This window comes from Nycticebus coucang, chromosome 7 (assembly GCF_027406575.1).
Source record: "Nycticebus coucang isolate mNycCou1 chromosome 7, mNycCou1.pri, whole genome shotgun sequence".
Lineage (NCBI taxonomy): Eukaryota > Metazoa > Chordata > Mammalia > Primates > Lorisidae > Nycticebus > Nycticebus coucang.
The window spans coordinates 117,191,951-117,214,023 of NC_069786.1; the positions used below are offsets into that span (position 1 = coordinate 117,191,951).

Sequence of the window (22,073 nt, forward strand, 5' to 3'; positions counted from 1 at the left end):
AAAGTAGATATTGAAACACTACTGAAGCCTACAGGACATAAAGTGATTGCTGAAGATACAATTTATGCTCAAAGAATACTGGATCAAACCACTTTGAGGGGCTCAGTGAGTGCCCCTCCTCCACTAGATGTGGCTGAACACACTTGACACTGTTCCTTAAGTCGCATACCAGTGTATGTGGGGGGTGTTGGTACAGGGATGGTTTGTTTTCACATGTCCCTGACCTTCCCCTAATTGGTTTGTGACTTTAAGGGATGATACTGGGCAGGGACCCCTTCAAGGACAGTCTACTTCATTTCCACATGGAGCTGTGTCCCTGGTTTGTGGGCAAAGGCAGTTGCAACCCAGTAGGGTCTCCTGGTGCAGTTGTCCGGGGCTAAAGGGGAAACATGTGAAAACTGCAGAAGGTGGCTGGTTGAAAAACAATGCTTTTTAATACTTTTTTATACTTTACAAGTCACAGATAAGATTGCAACTTAACATAGGCAAATTACAAAACAAGAGAAAAATCTTGCAAAGTTTGTTAACATCATGATGAGCTCTGTGGGCACAAAGCCTCAAGAAGTTGGTTAAAGATTCAGTTGTTCCTCTCTACAGAAATCTTTAGTAAAAGGTGAAAAATTTATGCCATCTGAGGAGAAACCAGAGTATACATGTCTTCCAGTACAACTTTGAGGTCAGGTTTCGGATGGTGACTTTTTTCCTCAGAGAGTTAATGACTTCTACTTTTTCTGCAACAACAACTTCATTTTGGGGAAAAATAATTCTAAAGAAAAAGGAGAATTGAGTCACTTTTAAAGTTGGAAGTTGTTTAGCAATGTATTGTGGATATGCAAATAAATCTCAGTAGTATGAAAAAACAGAATTGAAAAAATTGAGTGAGTTATGAAAATAACACACAAGGGTTTATATAGTGGACCTCTCTTGAATTCACTGGCTCTGCTGGGTTCAAATCACTGGGTTTGGAGCGTCTGTGATGATGAGAACACACTGGCACTGTCGGAACTCCTTTGATTCCAATTTCACTCTAGAACTGGGGAATGTACTTCTGCTCCGAATGCATTTCTCCTTGTAGCCTGGGAAGATGGTGGGCCCTCCCTTCAGGAGAGTCGTTCTGATCAGTGAGAGGGTGAGGTGGAGGTATTTTCACTCTGTGTGTATTCTTAGAACTTTATGGTTGGTTTTCAATGTGATTATATAATCCTCATGCAAATGCCATCTGCTGTGTTTGGCACCTATAAAATATTTGAGATATTTTATTCATTTCGCTTGAAAAACAGATTTTGAGAAATCAGATCTTCCCCTTTCTGAGAACACAACTCTGTGGAGGGTGTATATGAGTTCTTCCATCATGCATGACTAAGATTTCTATTTTTATCTATGGCTTGGGCTATAAACTTGGTTTAAAAGTTTTCGTTTGCCATTTTGGAACCATAAATTTTAAGATCAACTTTAAGATTTGCCTGATTTTTGTTTTGTCTTTAGTATGAATTTTTACTGTTCTTTTTGAAGGCAGTTTGCATTTTTAGAATATTATAATAAAGAGTAACTTCTAGATTTGGGTGATTGAAATCTGATAGAAAAAGAAAAGAAATAATCAAAACCTATGATCATCTGGATAAAGAGGAGACTAGTTTTCTTAAACACAGTCTATCTGTGATTAATAAGCTCTTAACTTATACCAATCTATACATAGAATTACTGATCTAATCATGCAAACACTTGCTGCTGGTCCCCTACCCCTGTCCTACTTCTGAAACTTTTCTAAGGGGAGAAACAAACCATAACAACAAATCCTTTGACTAGTCTATTCCAGAGAACCTGCAATTTCAGAAGTACAGGGTATTTTTTTCCCTAGAGATAGTCTATTCTGGAGAACCTGCAGTTTCAGAAGTACAGGGAGAAATGAAAAAACATATTAGGGAATGGATCCAAGAAAGCAACCTCACCAGGCTGACCTCCCCATACAGAGCCGTTCTCCAATAAAAACAGAGATTTCTTCTATACTCTCCAGAAAACTTTGCATTTCACTTTCTCGCCCACTGATTGTAATTTTATCCATCAGTAGGAGATAAATAAAATATATACAATTTTATCAATCTTCTTAATCAGGACAATTATAAATTCTAAGGAGTCACAAGTGCTTTACTTAAAACTTTTTTTTTTTATTAAATCATAACTGTATACAATGATATAATTATGGGGCATCATACACTCACTTCATAAACCATTTGACACATTTTTATCACAGTGGTTAACATAGCCTTTCCGGCATTATCTCAGTTACTGTGCCAAAACATTTACATTCTACATTTACCAAGTTTCGCAAATACCCCTGTAATATGCACCACAGGTGTGATCCCACCGACTCCCCTCCCTCTACCCACCCCCCCCTTTCCCACTTCCCCCTATTGTTAAGTTGTAGCTGGGTTATAGCTTTCATGTGAGAGTCCCAAATTAGTTTCATAGTAGGGCTGTGTACATTGGGTATTTTTTCTTCCATTCTTGGGATACTTTACTAAGAAGAATATGTTCCAGCTCCATCCATGTAAACATGAAAGAGGTAAAGTCTCCATCTTTCTTTAAGGCTGCATAGTATTCCATGGTATACATATACCACAATTTATTAATCCATTCGTGGATCGATGGGCACTTGGGCTTTTTCCATGACTTAGCTATTATGAATTGGGCTGCAATAAACATTCTGGTACAAATATCTTTGTTATGTTGTGATTTTTGGTCTTCTGGGTATATGCCCAGCAGAGGAATTACAGGATTGAATGGCAGATCTATTTTTAGTTCTCTGAGTGTTCTCCATATATCTTTCCAAAAGGAATGTATTAATTTGCATTCCCACCAGCAGTGCAGAAGTGTTCCCTTTTCTCCGCATCCACGCCAACATCTCTGGTCTTGAGATTTTGTGATATAGGCTAGTCTCATTGGAGTTAGATGATATCTCAAAGTAGTTTTGATTTGCATTTCTCTGATGATTAAAGATGATGAGCATTTTTTCATATGTCTGAAGGCCGCGCGCCTGTCTTCTTCAGAGAAGTTTCTCTTCAAATCCCTTGCCCAGCCTGCGATGGGATCCCTTGTTTTTTTCTTGCTGATGCGTTTGAGTTCTCTGTGGATTCTGGTTATTAAACCTTTGTCAGAGTTATACCCTGCAAATATCTTCTCCCATTCTGAGGGCTGTCTGCTTGCTCTGCTTACTGTGTTCTTAGCTGTGCAGAAGCTTTGTAGTTTGATCAAGTCCCAGTAGTGTATTTTTGAAGCTGCTTCAATTGCCCGGGGGGTTCTCCTCATGAAATACTCACCCAGACCAATTTCTTCAAGGGTTTTCCCTGCATTCTCCTCTAGTATTTTTATAGTTTCATGTCTTAAGTTTAATCTTTAATCCAATGAGAGTCTATCTTAGTTAATGGCGAAAGGTGTGGGTCCAATTTCAGTCTTCTGCAGGTTGCCAGCCAGTTTACCCAGCACCATTTGTTAAATAGGGAATCTTTTCCCCACTGAATGTTTTTAGTTGGCTTGTCAAAAATCAAATAGCGGTAAGTAGCTGGATTCATCTCTTGGTTCTCTATTCTGTTCCAGATATCTACTTCTCTGTTTTTGTGCCAATACCATGCTGTTTTGATCACTATCGATTTGTAGTAAAGTCTGAGGTCTGGTAGTGTGATTCCTCCTGTTTTGTTTTTATTTCTGAGTAATGTCTTGGCTATTGGAGGTTTTTTCTGATTCCATATAAAACGAAGTAATGTTTTTTCAAGATCTTTAAAATATAACAGTGGAGCTTTAATAGGGAGTGCGTTGAAATTATATATTGCTTTGGGTAGTATGGACATTTTGATAATGTTGATTCTTCCTAGCCATGAGCATGGTATGTTTTTCCATTTGTTAACATTTTCAGCTATTTCTTTTCTTAGAGTTTCATAGTTCTCTTTATAGAGATCTTTCACGTCTTTTGTTAGGTAAATTCCCAAATATTTCATCTTCTTTGGCACTACTGTGAATGGGATAGAGTCCTTAACTGCTTTTTCAATTTGACTGTTGTTGGTGTATATAAAGGCTACCGATTTATGAATGTTGATTTTGTAACCTGAGACGCTGCTGTATTCCTTGATCACTTCTAGGAGTTTTGTAGTAGAGTCCCTAGTGTTTTCCAGATACACAATCATATCATCTGCGAAGAGCGAGAGTTTGATGTCTTCTGACCCTATATGGATACCCTTGATCGCCTTTTCTTCCCTAATTGCGGTGGCTAAAACTTCCATTACAATGTTGAAAAGCAATGGAGACAATGGGCAGCCTTGTCTGGTTCCTGATCTGAGTGGAAATGATTCCAATTTAACTCCATTCAATATGATATTGGCTGTGGGTTTGCTGTAGATAGCCTCTATCAGTTTAAGAAAAGTCCCTTCTAGACCAATTTTCTTGAGTGTTCTGATCATGAAGGGATGCTGGATATTATCAAAAGCTTTTTCTGCATCAATTGAGAGAATCAGATGGTCTTTGTTTTTTAATTTGTTTATGTGCTGAATTACATTTATAGATTTACGTATATTGAACCAGCCTTGAGACCCTGAGATAAAACCAACTTGGTCATGATGTATAATTTGTTTGATGTGTTGCTGGATTCTGTTTGTTAGGATCTTGTTGAATATTTTTGCATCTATATTCATTAGTGATATTGGTCTATAATTTTCTTTTCTTGTTGGGTCTTTTCCTGGTTTGGGGATCAGGGTGATGTTTGCTTCATAGAACGTGTTGGGTAGTCTTCCTTCTGTTTCTACATTTTGGAACAGGTTGAGTAATATAGGTACTAATTCCTCTTTAAAGGTTTGGTAGAATTCTGACGTGAAACCGTCTGGTCCCGGGCTTTTCTTTTTAGGGAGGTTTTGTATAGTTGATGCTATTTCTGAACTTGATATAGGTCTGTTCAACATTTCCACTTGATTCTGGTTAAGTCTTGGAAGGTGGCGTGCTTCCAAGTATCGGTCTATTTCCTTCAGATTTTCATATTTCTGAGAATAAAGTTTCTTGTAATATTCATTAAGGATTTTTTGGATTTCTGATGAGTCTGTGGTTATTTCGTCTTTGTTGTTTCTGATTGATGATATTAGAGATTTTACTCTTTTTTTCCTGATTAGGTTGGCCAGAGGTTTATCTATTTTATTGACCTTTTCAAAAAACCAGCTTTTTGATTTATTGATCTGTTGTATTATTCTTTTGTTTTCAATTTCATTTAATTCTGCTCTAATTTTGGTTATTTCTTTTCTTCTACTGGGTTTGGGGTTGGAATGTTCTTCCTTTTCCAGTTGCGTGAGATGTCCCATTAAGTTATTAACTTCCTCTCTTTCCGTTCTCTTGAGGAAGGCTTGCAGTGCTATAAATTTCCCTCTTAGAACTGCCTTTGCAGTGTCCCAGAGGTTCTGATAGTTTGTGTCTTCATTGTCGTTTTGTTCCAAAAAATTGGTGATTTCTTTCTTAATCTCATCTCTGACCCAGCTATCATTCAGCATAAGGTTATTTAACTTCCATGTTTTTGTATGGGTATGCAGATTCCTGTTGTTACTCAATTCAAGTTTTATTCCATGATGGTCCGAGAAGATGCATGGAATAATTTCTATTCCTTTAAATTTACTGAGGTTAGACTTGTGACCTAAAATGTGATCAATTTTGGAGTAAGTTCCGTGGGCTGATGAGAAGTATGTGTATTCAGTTTTGTTGGGATGAAATGTTCTGTAGATGTCTGCTAAATCTAGATATTGGATGGTTAGGTTTAAATCTAAGATTTCTTTGCTCAGCTTCTTTCTGGAGGATCGATCCAACACTGCCAAGGGAGTGTTGAAATCTCCAACGATTATGGAGCTGGAGGAAATCAAGTTACTCATGTCTGTTAGAGTTTCTCTTATAAATTGAGGTGCATTCTGGTTGGGTGCATAGATATTAATAATTGAGATCTCGTCATATTGAGTATTACCCTTAACAAATATGAAGTGACCATTCTTGTCCTTCCTTACTTTTGATGGTTTAAAGCCTACTGTATCTGCAAATAAAATTGCAACACCTGCTTTTTTCTGATTACCATTTGCCTGAAATATGAATGACCATCCTTTCACCCTGAGTCTGTATTTGTCTTTTAAGTTGAGATGTGACTCTTGTATGCAACAAATATCTGGCTTGAGTTTTTGTATCCAGTCAGCTAACCTATGCCTCTTTAGAGGACAGTTTAAGCCATTCACATTGATGGAGAGTATTGATAAGTCTGGTGGAATTTTGGGTGTCGAGTTTTTCAATGGTCCAGTGGACATTTTTAATCCTTTCGCCAGTGTGGAAGTTGGAGTTTGATCCGAAGTTTCTGAGTGAGTTTACTTTTGTGGTATAGGATTGGGTTGGTCATTGTGGAGGATAGGTCTGAGAACATCCTGAAGAGCTGGTTTACTTATGGCAAATTTTTTCAACATATGAATGTCATTGAAGTATTTAATTTCTCCATCATAGATGAAACTCAGTTTAGCTGGATACAAGATCCTGGGTTGAAAGTTTTTTTGCTTTAGGAGACTAAAAGTTGATGACCAGCCTCTTCTTGCTTGAAAAGTTTCAGCAGAGAGATCTGCAGTTATTCTAATATTCTTAGCTTTGTACGTTATAGTTTTCTTTCGCTGGGCTGCTTTGAGAATCTTCTCTTTCATGTTAACTTTAGTGAAACTAATTATGATATGTCTGGGAGATGGCTTATTGGGGTTGAATCATGCTGGGGTTCTGAAGCTGTCTGCTATCTGAATTTCAGATTCTCTAGGCATGTCTGGAAAATTTTCTTTCATAATTTCATGTAGAAGGGCCTCTGTGCTCTTGGCAGCCACTTCATCATTCTCCGAAATTCCTATAACCCTTATGTTTTTTTTTTTTCGAATTATCTGAGAGTTCTCTGAGTGAGTGATCCGTTTTTGCTCTCCATTTCTCTTCCTCTTTGAGAGATTGGGAGCGTTCGAAGACTTTATCTTCAATGTCAGAAATCCTTTCTTCTGCTTGCTCCATTCTGTTACTGAGGGATTCTACTGTATTTTTCATATCCTTGAGGGCTGTAAGTTCTTGTTTCAGTGTGTCTAAGTCTTTGGTGGTTTTGTCTTTAAATTCGTTAAATTCTTGAGACAATTTTTGAATTTCTCCTCAAATTCCTAATTCCATTTTATTAATCTTGTCTGCAAACCAAATTCTGAATTCGACTTCTGACATCTCAGCCAGTTGTTTATGAATGGGATCTTCAATCACATCTGCCGTATCTTTTCTTGGGGGGGTTGATCTATTCTGGTTATTCATGTTACCAGAGTTTTTCCGCTGATTCCACCCCATGGTTTACTCCCTTTGGTTTTTCCCCTGGGGTTTTATCGAGGGCCCGTACAGTGTTGTGGCCTGAGAAACTGGGGCCCTGTCTGGTGTGGTGGAGCAAAGTGGTTCTGTCTTGCTTTCAGCTGGTTTCTGTTCGATCCTATTGCAACTTCTACTCTGGCTTGAAGTCTCAGCTGTGTGGAAAAATCAGCAATTAAGTCACCCCGCCTGCCCACCTCTGGCCCCAGTTGGAAAAGGAGAATCAAACCTTCCTACAATCGCACACCCAGGGCACCGCCTGGAAAGTCCTCAGTCTATTAGCCCAGTTCAAAAGGTCCTAATCAACTGTCTCAATCTGCCCTTGTCTCGGGTGGAAGGGTTCAAGAGGTCTCTGGGAACTGGATCACAGGGGCCTGGTGACTCCTCTGACACAGCTCACCCCAGTGCAGCGTGGAGTCAGGAGGAGCCACCCAGCAAACAGAGCAGTCTGGGAAGTTTGGCGTCTCGTTCCCCACTTTGCCCCTCTGTTGGACCCAGTCACTGGTATCTCTGCAGATGGCTAACCCAGTTGCCTGCAGTGAACAGACACTCCAGGGGTTTGCACCTGCCTGAATCGCAAGGAAGTCTGCCAGGCCCCCGCAGACTGCCGCTATCTAGCAGGAGGAGATGGGGCCTGACATCTTTGAGTGTTTGATGCAGGTGATGGGAAGGAGGTGTTCACTCAGGCTTAGCCCCGTCCCTGATGGATGCTGCTAACAGAACAGAACAGAACAGACAACTTTGTGAGGTTCTGTCTCTGTTCCTGTTGTCGCCTACAGAAGACGGGCTGTTTTGAGTTCAAACGTCTTTGCTGCAGGAGAATTGCGTCTGAACACCTCTCTGGGTCGGCCCCGCCCTGGAAGCTTCCCGGGTTTGTGAGCCGTGTCACCGGTGGCCTCCTCTGGTTGCCCAGAGAGACAGGGGGTGTGGCCTCAGAATATCCAGAAGTGAGCGTTCTGCCGTTAAAGAAAAAACGGCTGTTGATCTACCTCCAGGGAATTGCTGCTCTGGTGTGGGCACTCAGGCGACCCTTTTCTCCTCTGTCCCGCGCCCCAGAGTCAGCACTGAGCGGCCGCAGTTTGTGCTGGGTCCACACCCCTTAAGAGATCCCCCAAGAATCAGAACTCTTGGGGGATGGGCCCCCAGCCCCCGATTGGGAGTGGGGGGGGGAAGCTAGAGTTTCATTCAGTTTTACTCAATACTACGGTCCGGGGAGGGCTCCTGCACTGCACCACAGGGAAGTGTCGCCAAGGCTTGATTTCCCCTCAGCAGAGTGCCCTCTCCTCGCTCACGTGTCCCAGAGTCAGCGCTGACCTGACGCAGCTCAGGCACTGTGCACTCCCCTTGAGAAATCACCCAAGGATCCGAACTCCGGGGGGATAGGCCCTCAGACCCCGAGTGAGAGTAGGGGTTCTCAGCTCTCAGTGGGGAGGCCAGAGTCTTATTCAGTCTTGGGCCCCGTATGCCCGGGGAGGGTTGGTGCACTGCACCGCAGGGAAGTGCCACGAGGCGTGACTCCCCCTCAGCCCGGTGCCCTCTCCTCACTCGCGCGCCTCAGAGTCAATGCTGACCAGTCGCAATTCGGGGACTGTCCACTCCCCTTGAGAAATCACCCAAGGATCCGAAGTCCTGGGGGACAGGCCTCCAGACCTCAGTGGGCGGGAGGGGAGCACCGGGGATTCAGGGTTGCCGGCAAAGGATTCCCAAAGTTTTATTCAGCCCTATGTCCGGCAGGAGAACGCCACGGCACCCCAGTAGGGGAGGTAGGTCCAGTTTTTAGAAGGTCTCTCCCGTGGAGTGTAGTGGGAGGGCCTTTAATTTCTGCCCGCTTTTTCAATTGTGGGGCTCTTGAGCCGGTCTCATGGGGGAGGGGGACTCCCGTCCGCTTGGTGGTGGATTTTGTACCTTTTATTTGCGTCCTTGTGATCACAACTTGCCTCAGCGGTGTTGATGTGCGTTCTTCAGCCTTCTCTCTTGGTGAGGCTCAAGTCCACCAGGATACTTACTAAATTCCTGTCCCTTAACTCTCCTTCTGGACGGGAGCCTTTGTTGAAAGCTGGCTTCAGTCCGCCATCTTGTCTCCCCCGGATCTTTTTTTTTTTACTTAAAACTTTTAAATAACTTTGTCTGACAACTTTTCAACTCTCCAATCAAATAGTAGTGTAAACTAGTTCAGTTAGCTTGCCTTTGACTTAATTTCTATCCTTGGCTGATGGGAGTTTCTTAAATAATTCAACATTTTCCACAAAAATTTCCAAATATTCTGAAAAGTTGAGAGAATTATGCAGTAAATAGCCATTTGTGTATGAGTTTCCTGTTGCTCCTATAACAAGTTACTACCAATTTAGTGTCTTAAAAAAACATAAATGTAATATCTTACTATTCTGGTGGTCAGAGGTCCAAAGTGAATTTTATAAAGCTCAAATCAAAGTATTAGCAGGGTGTGTTACTTCTGAAAGTTCTAGGAGAGAATCTACTCCTTGCCTCTTCCCCCTTCTAGAAGGTGAGCATATTACCTGGCTCCTGGTCACTGCCTGGTCAAGTCATGTTTTCTGCCTCTGGCTTCCTGCCTCTCTCTTTAAGAACCTGACAATCTTGGATCATCTGTCTCAAGATTATTTTTTTATTTTTCTAAGAGACAGGATCTTGCTCTTGTTCTGTTGCCCAGGCTGGGGTGCAGTGGTACGATCATAGCTCACTGTAGCTCCAAACTCCTGGGATTGAGAGATCCTCCTGCCTCAGCCTCCCAAGTATCTGGGACGACAGGCATGTGCTCCCATACCTGGCTAACTCACGATTCTTCATCATATCTACAAAACCCCTTTTGTAGTGTAAGGTAACATCATCACAGGTTCCTGGAATTAGGATGTAGACATTCTTGGGGATCATTATTTACACAAACTACCAGAAACAACCACTTGTATTTTAAAATTAGCCTTTTGCATTAGCACACATCTATCTCTCTATTCATCCCTGGGTTTGTCCAACAATTCATCTTTTTGATGCATTTCCAAATAAGTTAAAGACACAAGTACACTTCCTACACTTCTCCCTATATACATGAAAATTAACTAGAGTTCAATATTTATTTATAGCTCACTTTTTGGAGGTAAATTTATATATAGTGAAATGCACCAATCTTAAGCATGTCATTGCATGAGCTTTGACAAATGTATACACTTTCCTCCTATTAAAACATAGAACATTACTATCTCCCCAGGAAGTTTCCTCATTCCTTTTCCCAGTCAAATCTTGTTCAAGTTTGGTATTTTTTCCCTAAATTTCTTCTCTTCTAGAACTTTACTGCTGAGTTTAGTATAAGTAATTCTTTCCTTTTATTGGGTAGTGTTATATGTATCCAGTGTATGAATATAACACAAGTTGCTTAGCTATCGTCCTGTTAAAGCACACCAATTTTTGGCTCTTATGAATAAAATTGCTATGAACATTTTTGTAGAATTCTTTCTATAGACTTATTTTTTTTTTAAATAGAAATGGACATCTCCTTATAGTTTTAAGTGGCTATTCTAGAGATTACTTTAATTTTTCAGTCTATTTATAAAGAGTTACACTTTTACTAAAATTGTACATTTTTAAGAACCTTGCAGACTTTTGGTCCATTGGATCCTCATCCTTCTTCATTTATAAAATGACTGTCACACATACTGCATCTATACGTCACAGACCACATGGTAAATCAGATGTTATAATATTTGCTTTAAATGGTCATCTTTTAAATAAAGAAGACATAATTAAACATAACTTTATGCCCATATATTTACTAGTTATGGTACCGTTAATTCCTTCCTAAAGATTCAAGTTTTAACTTGTGATTTCCTTTCAGTCCGAATAATTTCATGTTTTATAGAGTGCAGGTATGATAGCCATGGATTCTCTTAGTTTTCATGTACCTTACAATGCTTTTATTTTTCATTCATTCTTGTAGGTATTTTTTGTTATGTAGGCTTCTGAGTAGACATGTTTCTGCATCTTTAAGAATCTTGGTTCACTATCTCTTGGCATTTGTTTTTTCTGATCAGAAGCCAATGGTGGTTCCTATTATTGGTCCCCTGTCTCTAACGCATTTTTCTCTGTACTTAAGTTGTTTTCCTTTATCTTTTCAAATATTTTTAATACCTCATTTTCTCTTTACTTTCCTTCTGAATCACATGTACGTTAGATCTTTTGATATTGTCCCTTTTCTTTGAAATTGTTTTTCCCTCATTTTTCAGATTGGATTGTTTCCATTAATTTTTCTTTAAGTTCACAGTCTATATTTTTAGACTTCTGTTGAACCCACTTTTTAATTTCAAATGTTCTATTTTTCTTCAAGTTCACAGTCTATATTTTTAGACTTCTGTTGAACCCACTTTTTAATTTCAAATGTTCTATTTTTCAGTAGTAGAATTTTAATTTTTTTAAAAAATAATTTCAGTTAAAAAACAACTATTTGTTTCTTCACTATGAACTATTTGTTCTTTTCATCTTTGAGCACAGTTACAGCAACTGCTTTAAAATCCTTATCTGCCAAGGTGTGGTGCCTTGTAATCCTAGCACTTTGGGAGGCGAATTGGGATGATGGCTTAATCCTAGGAGTTTGAGATTAGTTTGGAAAACATAGTGATACCCCCATCTCTACTAAAAAAAAAAAAAAAAAATTAGCTGGGCATTATAGTGCATGCCTATAGTCCAGTTCCCCAGGAGGCTGAGGCAGGAGGATCACTTGAGCCCAGGAGTTTGAGGCTACAGTGAGCTGTGATCATGCCACTGCACTCTACTCCGGATGACAAAGTAAGACCCTGTCAAAAAAAATTTAAATAAATAAAAAAAATAAAATCATTATCTGCTAATTCTAAGATCTAGGTCATCTTTGGACAGTTACTATTGACTGGCTTTTCTTTTGAGTGTAGGTCACATTTTCCTATACCATGATATGACTAGTAATTTGGATTGCGTTCTAGACATGTAATGTAAGTAGTATGTTAAAGAGGCTCTGAATTGTGTCATGTTCTTTTGAAGAGTGTTTTTTTTTTTCTTCAACATTTGCTGCACTTAAACTCCAAACTCTCTCCTTTAAAGTAGCCAGGAGCTAAAATATCAGTTCAGTTCTTTTAGCCTCAGTTGGGCTTTCTGAGCTTTCTACAGAGCAGACTCCACAAAGTGAAAATGAGTCCTTAGCACTGGGGGAGAGGGTTTCGGCCTGAATGTTAACTTGGAGAAGTTGAGAAAGCCATTCAGAAAATGGGGTAGAGAGATGATAAAGATAAATCGTTACTATTTCAGAATTTTGTTTCAGGCCAACATGTTTCTCTCTCCACCTCTCGCTTCTTTTCTATTTACATTTCTCATTCCCTTCTGCCGCAGCATCCTAGCACTTCCCTTGTCCTGGGATCCAGGCCTTCGCACAGCTAGTATCTAGGCTACTCTCCAAGGACGTTGAGAACTAAATAAGCATTTATAGGCTGCCTGGGGAACATAACCCCTACCTGTGAAATTTCGAGTTCTGAACATTTAGAAGTCAGTCTCTGAATGAAAACTGGCTGTATTTTAACATGCAACTTTCCCTGAGGTTTAGCCCGATGGGAGGGGTTTATTTTGTATTCCATCTCCCTTACCAGTAGCTCCTGAGAGGGCCTGAGGCTATAACTGCTGCATCTCTTTGCTAACTTACAGAATAAATTACTTTTCAGTTCTTTTTTTTAAAGGAACATTCTGTTCTAAAGTTTTGCTTTTGTTTCTCTGCTTACGGTGCAAACAACTAAACAATTTTCAGCTCAGTTTGGTTTTTCTTGTATTACTAACAGTGAAGTACAGAACAATCAGTTGAGTTAGCGAGGGTCCACACTGTTGTTTTAGCCAAGCAGATCATCCGAGCCTCTCAACAGACAATTGGTCCATCTACTGCAATGACAGAAAATTGGTTATAGAAAGTCTATTTGGGTAGGATGAAGAGATGTGGTCTAAATTCTATTAGATTCAGACATTCTTCTAGGATAGCAGTTCTCAACCTGTGGGTCGCGACCCACAGGAACTATATTAAAGGGCCGCGGCGTTAGGAAGGTTGAGAACCATCTAGGAAGAAATGACTCAAATCTTGCAACTGGAAAATTGAGAGATGAAATAAGCTTAAAATTTCATTGCCATTTTTATTATTATGTTAGAGTGAAGACTGGTTATTCCTATGCAGAACACTTACTTTCAGAAGTCTTATTTACTCACATATTTTGGAATATACCTGGAACACAATTCAGTATACTGTTTCAAAAATTAGCTCCAAAACATACCTAAGTCACAAAACAGCTACATCAAGGGATTAGGGTGCATAGTACTAAAGGGTTATTTGTTTTATGAAAAGGTTCTCTGAAGTGTTTCCTAAAAACACCAATTCCCCTAGTGCCTTTAAAATGAGAATCACTTTACAAAAATCCTAGTTAACAGAACATTTTGGGAACATACAAGATGTGATTGTAAAAGATTATGGCCGATTTTAAGAAAAATTCCAGAACTTAAAAATTCAAGGGACTGGTGTTCCTTTCAAAGTAATCACTGTGTGGGCCTTTACACCTACCTCATCTAGGAGGAGGACGGCAGGGACTCTCTCACCGTGGCTGCCGGGAAGCTTCCATGCCATAACTACAAAAAGAGCACAGGTGGAATGAATGTTCAAGATAGAGGTTTTGTCTCTAATTCCACAGAGGCTACAATTACTCAAATCATTCCTCATCAGAATGCTAATGTGAAAAGTGTCCTTAACGCCTCAGGGCGTTATCTTTGGCCTATCCACAGGGGTCCTCAAACTACCGCCCCAGCGGGCTGCATGCAACAGTGTGATTGTATTTGTTCCCGTTTTGTTTTTTTAACTTCAAAATAAGATATGTGCAGTATGCATAGGAATTTGTTCATAGTTTTTTGTTTTTTGTAACTATAGTCTGGCCCTCACGGTCTGAGGGACAGTGAACTGGCCCCTGTTTAAAAGTTTGAGGACCCCTGGCTATGGGATGGATTTAGAGGATAAGGTGGCTGATGGACCACATTTCAACCAGACACATTTTAAGGGTACAGCTCAGTGGTATTAAGTACATTCACATTGTTGTGTAACCATCACCACCATCTATCTCCAGAACGTCTTCAGTCTTCCCAAAATGAAACCCCATACCCATTAACAATGATTCCCCATTCTCCCCTCTCTCTGGCCCCTGGTAACCACTATTCTACTTTCTGTCCTTATGAATTTGACTGTTCTACACATCTCATGTAAATGGAATCATGTAATAGTTGTCATTTTATGACGGGCTTATTTCCCCTCGTGTCTTCCAACTTCATCTATGTTGTACCATGTTTCAGAATTTCCTTCCTTTTAAGGCTGAATAATATTCCACTGTATATATACATATATTCCACATTTTGTTTATCCATTTATTTGTTGATGGACACCTGGGGTGTCGTTCCACCTTTTGACAATTGTGAATAATGCTGCTGTGAAAAGAGGTGCACAAATAGATGTTCTGGTGACCTGTTTTCAAATCTGTTGGGTGCATACGCAGATGTGGAATTGCTGGAACGTATAGTAATTCTATTATACGATTAGGAACTACCATATTGAATTTCCTAATTTTTAAATGTTTCAACTAATTCCAATTTAAAGCAGCAACCACCTCCACCAACACAGCACTTCTGCTAGACTGGCGCAGTGCTGCTCCTTTTCTTGAATGGTTCATAAGTTTACAGGTTGCTTCTCTCTGGGCCTCAGTTTCCTCATCTGCAAAATGAAATTGGGCAGAATCATCCCTGGTTCTGTTTTCTTCAAGCAGTCTATGGTGTTTGTATGATTCTAAATTGGTTGTTGTTTTCAATTGTGTTTGTGGAGTTTGAGCTCAAAACCAGCATTTGGTATTTTGGGGCTTGAGTCTCCAAAGCCCACATGATCCTAGCTGTCTAGATAAGATAGAGGAATCAGACCAGACGCATTGTTTGGGTTCAATCTGACACAAGGAGAGTCTAAATCAGCCAAGATAAAACCTGCTTGCACTGGCCGCAGAGCTGTCGGCATGCCCTTTTAAGGAGAGGATAATCTATTTCCCAGTCCCAACACATTTCAACCACATTTGAACAGAAAAGATCACATTTCCAAGCTGTAGGTAAAAGATTGCTGAGGTAGTAACACTATTCTTTGTACGTGTGTGACAATCTCTTAGCTGGAGCTCTTTGTTGGTTTTTAGGGGAAGACGTAGGTCCTGGCTTTTGAAAGTTTGTTTGCTTACTTTTTATGAGCCCCTTAAATTACTAATCTCCTAGGACTAAGGCATATAGCAGACAGCTGCTCCCAGAATCCTTTGGGTCCTCCCAAATCTTGGGCAGAGTTTGCCTTTCTGTGTTTTTGTACCTAAAGGACTTCAGTTTGTGCCTTAATACTATTTAAACAGGTAAAACACCAAGCTCTGTTCTTCTCTCCCTTCTGCTTTTAATTTGATTCTGATTTTTTTTTATAGAATCCTTCCTAAAAGGAAACCAATTTTTCACACCTTTGAAGAAATGTGTCAATCATTTATTTAATATGTCGGGGTTTTATGCCACTCACGATTCCTGACAACACATGGTTTTGGATTCTGTTGACTGAGAAGGAGATGATCCTGGCGTGGGGAAGGCCTGGGATGGGATCTGAGGACAGGGAGGTCTGGTCTACCAGCTCTGACATTTACTCGCTCTGTGACTTTGGACAAATGGAGCCTTTGGTTTGGCATTTATAAAAGGGTACTAGCTATTTACTAGGGTTGTACTGAATATTAAGTTAGGGTATACATAGCACTGAGGGAAGAATGTGGCACACTAGAAGTGTTCAATAAATGAAAGCCATTCTTAATAATCTTTAATCCTTCATCTAGGCTGGGAACTAGGAGACTTGGGTTGACTCTATTACTAAATAGCTGTGATCTTGGGCAAGCGACAAACTTGCTAGGGGCTGTGCTCTCCATCAGCTATTTAAAAAGCACATATTAGTTGCCTACCAGTAGGCAGGTCCTGTGGTAGGAGCTGAGAATATAAAGATGAATGGGACATAGCATCTCTAAGGAGCTCCCCCAGGGTGGTGCATAGGAGTTACAAGGACAAGGGCTTGAGGAAACTTCAGTTGAGAGTATCAGGGATGTGTTAACATTTGCCTCCAGTCATGACAATTTTAGGCAGAGGCAGCTATGAGGCAGTGAGCATTTCAGGTTTTGGTTAGCACTAGCTAATTAGCATTGCCTTCTGTGTGCAGAGGGCTTCCCTAACCTCTGTAGTGAGGCAGAGGACCCCTGCCTGGGCATCAAGGTGGAAAATAAGGTTTTGAACATACTTATATATACACTTCTTGTTGACTGACTCTGATACGAAAACTATAGTAAGCCCCCAATGCCTTGTTATTTGCTTTGCAGCAACTTTGCCACCCAGAGTGACCAGCAGGGTGTTTGTGTTTTATTTCAACTCCTAGTTGAAAGAAAATCACTCTTTGTTAATGGTTGTATTGGAATTGTGAAACACCATGTTTGAGGGAAAGTTTCAAGGCAGAACTAGCCTTGAGGTCTAGTTCTCTTGTTTTTAAATTTGGAATGAGGGAAATTCTCTCATCTGAATTCCCCTGCAGGTTTTGGCATTCTAAGCAGTTTGCGCACAAGAAAACAGATCATGTTTGAAAAGGGTCTTCTTTCTCTCACCCCATCTACCTCGGTTCCATTCAAGGGAATGTGAACACATAAGAATTTTCCTTTTTTCTTTTTTGCTGCCTCAAAAAAATAACATCAAAACATCAGTCTTAGCCATTTTCCGAGTGCCTGGGCGGGGGGGGGAACTGGCACGTCTCCAATGCTAAAAGATGTTCCCTTCATGGTGCTTTGCATTGCAAATGAGCTTCATTCTTCGAGGGCCTGGCAGAGCAGGAGTGGCAGGCACCTTCACCATTCGGTTTCCTGCTGCCCAAAGGGATAAAGCGCTTCACGGAGTCCAGAGTGGCCAGTGAATAGGATACCAGCCTAAGAAGGCGGTGGCTTTGGCTCCCTGCTGAATCCTGAGACCACAGCTCCCCACCCCTTCCGGAAGCAATGCTTCAGAACCAGAACCCTGCTAGGGACTGCGCCCTCTACGTGCAGGCCTGGAAATTACAGGGCAGGCAATGACTGGAGAAAATGATAGAAACTTCCTTTGAAAGGCTCGGAGCCCGTAGCACAGAGGTTATGGCACCAGTCACATACACCAAGGGTGGCAGGTTCAAACTTGGCCTGGGCCAGCAAACAACAATGACAACTGCAACAAAAATTAGCCGGGCGTTGTGGCGGGCGCCTGTAGTCCCAGCTACTCGGGAGGCTGAGGCAAGAGAATCGCGTAAGCCCAAGAGTTAGAGGTTGCTGTGAGCCGTGTGACGCCACCGCACCGCACTCTACCCGAGGGCAGTACAGTGAGACTCCGTCTCCACATAAAAAAAAAAAAAAAATCATCTGTAGTGACTGAAACACAAAGAAACACATTTGTTTCTTGCATCATTTCCAAGTTCCCAAATGCCATTCTTCTACGGCGCCTCTTCTGAATTCCCGCTGCCTGTTGAACTCCTTCCAAGCCCTGGCACACTCGTGCCTCCTTTGCAGGACCGACCCGACCTTGGGAGGAGTAGCCGGGCCGGGGTCGGGATAACGAAGCCCCCGGTCTCCTCCTGCCTTTGCTCGCATCTCTACACATCTTGCTTTCCCATTTACTTCCTCTAGCGTCTTTCCCCCTTAGAGTCCTAGCAACTGTCACGTCTGCGTATTAACTTAAGAAAAACGTCGGGAAAGCTGTGCTCTCGGAGCCCGTGCTCCGGCGCTGCGCCCCCCAGCCCTGCTCTGCGTCCTTTGCCTCATGTTACAGTCATCAGTCGCCTGTCCGGTCCCCCACCGGGCTGGCTTAGGGCCTCTCCGCCTGCCCCTGCTCCCGTCCTTCTGTGTTCTGAGGCCCTGTCTTCCCCACTCCACCGAAGCTTCTTGAGCAGAGGCTCTGTACCTTTCTGCGTAGTCTCGGCACCCACTGTGTGGTTAGCGTGCACCTAGTAGGCATTCAGGAAGCGCTGGCTGCACCGGCTTGCACATGTGGTTCGCATTTTCTCGAAATGTCTGTTTGTTCTGATTATCTGCCAGCAAGTGTACTCTGGGGTAGAGAAAGGGAAATGGACTAAAAGATGTGGTTCAGGGAGTAGTCAATAGCCTGCTCATAATGACTGGTGCTATGAATGGAATGTAAGCATAAACTTTCTTGCATAACTAATCAATATCTTAATATATCTCCATTAGTGAGGGTGTATGTTATATTATTGATATTAAATATCTACCTATTGTGTCAGAAAGGTTTCAGGGTAATTGTTATTGATGGTAACAATCTTGTCAGCTGCTGAGCGTGGATTTTTGTTTTAAATGGATGATGATTGGCTGAGATTTATTTTTCCTGTATTGCTATACGCCAGATTCTCCATTAAGCTATAAAATATTATGATACACTTGAAGCACTGTAATGTGATCCAAACGCACAGTTATAATTCATTTCATTATTAGTCACATGTGCCAAGACATTAGCATAGCAGTTAACTAGTACTGGGATAAGCCTGGTGCTTAGGAATATTTTTTAACAACCTGATTGCATCCGTGCCGGTTATAGCTTAATTATCTGATGGTTATACTCTTACACTTAATGATAATTGTGCAATGGAAAGACTGCTGACATGGAGTTTGGAGGCAGAATCTCTGTTTTAGTTTTAAATATAAAATTTAATCTAGAGGACAGTGTGCTGTCTACCATTATTTGGTATATTTCAGTTTATGGTATGAGGCTCCAGCTCACTTAATTGTCTTCTGTGGTCGGTGGTATCTGCGTTGTAGCTATTTAGAGATAGATTTCCAGAATGGCTCAAATCTTCTGTGCTGGGCTCATATTTCTTGGTATTTAATCCCAAAGGTATGAAACTACATCATCCAAGTGCCATTTATACCCAAATATAGTTCAGAAATCCATTTTGTCTGATCTGTTGTGCAGAGTTTTGTTGTAGGCCTTTACCACTTCTCCCATGGAATGCTGGGGAATGCTTCTCCCATGGAATTATGGGGGCAGGAATGGCTCCCATTATTCACCCTCCCCACAGCCACATCCTTTGCAACCTATCTTTGCAGTTCCTGCTACAACAAAGGAGTGATGTGTCCCTGCCCCCTGGACTTTGGGTTTGGTCATGTGACTTGCCTTGGGTTGTTGGATGTAAGATGACCTGCCCTTCACTTCCCTGACTCTCTCCCACTTGTCTTCCATTTGTGTTAAGTTCTGTGCATTCCTTGAGTATATCATTCGCTCTTGCATTAGACATTCCCTAGTTCTCTAATATTCTCTAATACAGTTTTTCATTTCTTAAAATATGTATACCTTTTTTGACACCTTCTGTACTTCTATATTTCACATAGATTATTGATAGGAGCTAGACAAATATGATATAATAGTCATTTACATAAAGTTCTAGAATAGGTGTATTTAATTTCTAATGAAAGAGATCCGATTAGCAGTTGCATATGGGTATAGAGTGTGGAAAATTTATTATAAGGGGGCATAAAAGAATCTTCTATTGCAATGGTGATTGTCTAAATCAGGGGTCAACAAACTTTCTGTAAAGAGTCAGAGAGTAAATATTTAAGTTTTTCTAAATCTCAACTAGAATGGTGGTTACCTGGGTCTATCTGTAAAACCCATAAAACTGTACTCTAAATCTTTGTGTTTATTTTATATTTAAATATAGTTTGCATTATGCTTAAATTTAAGATTCCCAGTTTCTTTAAGATAAAAATATGTATCTGCCAACCAGTTGAAACCTAGACTTCCAGGATGGAAATTGTTTATTCTCTAGGTTTAAATAAGGAAAGGGTTAGCTAGTTACTGTGTGGCTACTGGTGTGCTGGTTCTTGTCTGCCGATGGTTTTTGCTTGGCCTACAGAGGGTTAAACATATGTTATATGAATTTGGCTAATCTTTCAGGCAGCCTTCTCTAGCTCCATAGACTTCATCATTTCCTGTTATCTTAAGTGGGCTCTTTTTTCCCCTTTTACTGTCAACCTCTCACTATTCTTATATTTAAGTCAGTTCTTCTAGAAGCTGTATATTTAGAACTTTTACTCATTTTTGTACATTTCTATTCTACATTTTTTAACACCTTTAAGTCATTTGGGGAGCACAATGTGAGGATTGGGACTTTGTCTGTTTTGATGACTGCTGTTGTTTGAGAGCCTGGCACAAAGTCTTTAGCCTTGGTATACATGAGAATAATTTTATATCGTATTTACACATTAACACCAAATGGGCTTTTACCCTTAAAACTCTATTGAACCTATTTAATTATTTTCTTTAATTAGTGTTATGACTCATTTTTTTCTTTCATAGGTACTGTTCCTTCATATGTGGATGTTTGAAGAATTTTTTTATTCATATATTTATTAAAAATTGCAAAAAAATTAATCTAGGTAAAATGTCTCTTTGCATTGACTTTTTTCCTGACTCATGATGAATGCTTTCAAACAGAATACACAATATCCATATTTCTTCAGCCTAATACAGTTTCTCTTTATTCTTTATTATTGCTTTTGTTTGATTTATTCTCATATTTCCTTCAGAAACACTAATTATCTCTTTTCCTTTTTTCTTTTCCACTTTTCTTCTATATTAATTCACATTGTTTTAATCTCTGTCCATTACATTTTGAGGAAGAATCTCAAGTCAATTCTGTGATTCGTTTATTTGAATTTCATTTTATTTTAATACTGTCCCTGCGAATGTTATACTGCTTGTGGTTTGGGGAAGTCTTTCCTTACCTTATCTTTCTCTTCTTATCATTTTGTTGTCTTCTTTGCATGTTGTCTTTTTAATAGAAGGCTTGCCTTGTATCCTTTCACATTTCAGCTCTTCTTTTATTTCCTTGGGTAAAATATTTTCAGAAGTACATTCAATCTCTTAGTCCTCAAGACACTGTGCCTTGCTCTTGTCTGGCTGCGTTTCCCGATGGACCCTATGATATTTATTGTCTGTCTTCTTTGAATAAGGCAAGATCTATGATCTATATAGACTCAGAGTTTGCCAAGTGACAGGCTCAGTCGATTTACCAGCCCTTGACCATTTTCTCTGTCCATCTGGTTGCTGGTTAACATTCCTCGTATCTTCAGAGGGGGGAGCGGTGCTGAAGGGTACACCTCTGCGAGTGAAAATCCCCGTGTCTAACAAGCAGCTCAGCTCCTGAGACACTCTACATTCACTGGCATATAAATTGCTGCTTCAAAACAGTGAGTGTACAAAGAAAACCAAGATTTCCAGCCCCCAGAGCACTACTGTACTTGCGCAGACTTCCCAGGAGGAAACATGCCACCGGTAACTTCTGTATTAAATTGAGGGTGATACTGAAAGTCTTTGTTTTTGAAGGGGAATATAGAAAGTCAGTGTTTCTAAAGGGACCATAGAAAGTTGTGAGAAGGCCACTCTGTTAATCCGTGAAGGGCAGGCAGCATCTACACAGTTTTCTGGTCCACATTCACCCTGGATTTCCACACAGTGAGGAAGGGATGAGGCGCAGTATAGTTCTGCATGTTTTTAGCATCCCCTCTCTTCTAATCCCTCAAGTCTTGTTTCATAGAAGTGAATCCTGCATATGGCACAACATGAAATTTAATACATAGTAGGGG

At 40.5% G+C, this 22,073-nt stretch overlaps 1 non-coding gene across 1 annotated transcript; it reads right to left on the reverse strand.

Moving 5' to 3' along the window:
- Window positions 1–537: 537 nt before the first annotated feature.
- LOC128590907 (U5 spliceosomal RNA) lies at window positions 538–651 on the reverse strand. Its single transcript, XR_008381370.1, has one exon. It is a non-coding gene; the product is annotated as a U5 spliceosomal RNA (small nuclear RNA).
- Window positions 652–22,073: the final 21,422 nt, after the last annotated feature.